Below are 1,865 nucleotides of genomic sequence, written 5' to 3'. Positions count from 1 at the left end.
CCCTCTGTGCCCCCTATAACACCCACATTCATCCCCTCCAATTTTTGATATAGATGCAGGTGCCCCCAGAATGCCCGAGGCCGTGCAGCTCCAGGTCAGTGTCTGTGTCAGCCAACCCCAAATCCCAATCTGCCCCTTGCGTCCCCATGCCCAACTGGGGAACCCCAATCCCTGCCCATGGGGAGCCCACAAGACCTCCAGCCCCAAGTGGCTTACCACAACATCATGTGCACCCCCAAATCCAGCCCATGGGAAACACCCAATCTGCACCATGAGGGCTCCCCAGGCCCCACGTTTAAGCCCCCAAACACCCTGGTGCCCACCGAGCCCTAAACAGCCCCCAGACCCCATGGCCACCCTCACATCAAGAAACGGGACCCCAGCACCACCCATGGTCTCCAGTGTCTGACCCCTAGGGACCCCATATCTCAGCCCCAAACCCACCCTCTTGGACAATCCCCCTGCAGACTTACACCATGGCCGTGGCTGTTCCCCACCAAGCACGCTGGGGATCCCCATGGTGGCACTCCACTGTCCCCTCTGTCCCCAGGTGCCCCCAAGTGACAGCGAGAGCCTGACCTATGTCGAGCTGCAAGCTGAGCCCCCCAGCACTCGGCCCCCTGCTCCCCCTGCTTCCCCACAGCCCTCTGTTATCTACGCTCAAGTGCGCACTGGGGGACCCTGCTGATGTCCCCCATTTTTGTGGACAAACACGTGGATGTTGTGTGCCATGTGCACTTCATCTGTGCAGAGTGCTGGTGTCTTGGGTGTGCTCACAATCATGTGTACACTACATGCATGTGCCACTGCATGTGTTCATGTGTATTACATGTGCGTACACCATCATGTGTCCTCAATTCATTTACAAACGTGTGCTTCGTGCTCTGCAACTCTGTGTGTGTATGTGTGACATCATACATGTACACTGATCCATGTACACAACACTGCACACGTGTGTCCTTACCGTGTGCCCCATGTCTGCACCACATCTGTCCCCACAGCAAACACCAAGGACACACGTGTGCTCCCCATGGCACATCTGTATCGCTCCAACCCAAACCAGCACCCATCCCACAACGCTTTTGGGACAGGATTCCCATTTCCGGAGAGTTTTCCTCTCACACTTCTGGAGGAGAATTCCCTTTCTGAAGGGTTTATCCTGCTTTTTGGGAGAGGATTCCTCTTCCTGCAAGGCTTCACCCTTCCTGTACTCCTGGAGAGTTTGATGATGATGGAAGATTCCTGCTTCTGGATGGTTTTATCCTGTTCTTATGGTGGTAGATTCCCATTCTGGAATATTTGATCCTGTCTTTTGGGTCAAGATCCCCATTTCTGCCAAGATCTGTCCTGCTTTTCTGGGAAGATTCCTGTTTCTGGACAGTTTTATTCTTATGGGAAGGAGCGCTCCTGGATCTGGAGGGTTTAATTCGCATCTTGAAGGAGGATTCCTGCGTCTGGATGGTTTTATCCTGGATTTGGAGAGAACAATTCCCACTCTAGAATGCTTTCACCTGCCTTTTGCAAAGGGATTCCCATTTCAGAGGCATTTTTCCCTGCTTGTTGGGGGAAAGATTCCCATTTCTGGAAGGTTTTACCTTTCCTTTGTCTCATCCCAACAGAACCAGCCCTTGGGCACAGGAATTTGCTGACAGTGACTCTGCAAATCCTTTGATAATTTCCCAGCCTCCAGCACTGAAATCAGGGCTGAAGGACAGGGACACAACAGTGAGGTCATCATAAACATGTTTGCTGTTATTTTTAATTACCACCAAGGTTAATTATCGGTCAGGACACAGCTTGCCCAATGCTCACACCAGTTCCTGTGTTTAAACAGAAGAGTTTGGGTTGGGTTTCTTTATTTATGG

The sequence above is a fragment of the Numida meleagris genome, unplaced genomic scaffold (assembly GCF_002078875.1).
Source record: "Numida meleagris isolate 19003 breed g44 Domestic line unplaced genomic scaffold, NumMel1.0 unplaced_Scaffold458, whole genome shotgun sequence".
NCBI lineage: Eukaryota > Metazoa > Chordata > Aves > Galliformes > Numididae > Numida > Numida meleagris.
The sequence above is the reverse complement of the archived record's forward strand: the minus strand, read 5'-3'. Positions refer to the sequence as shown.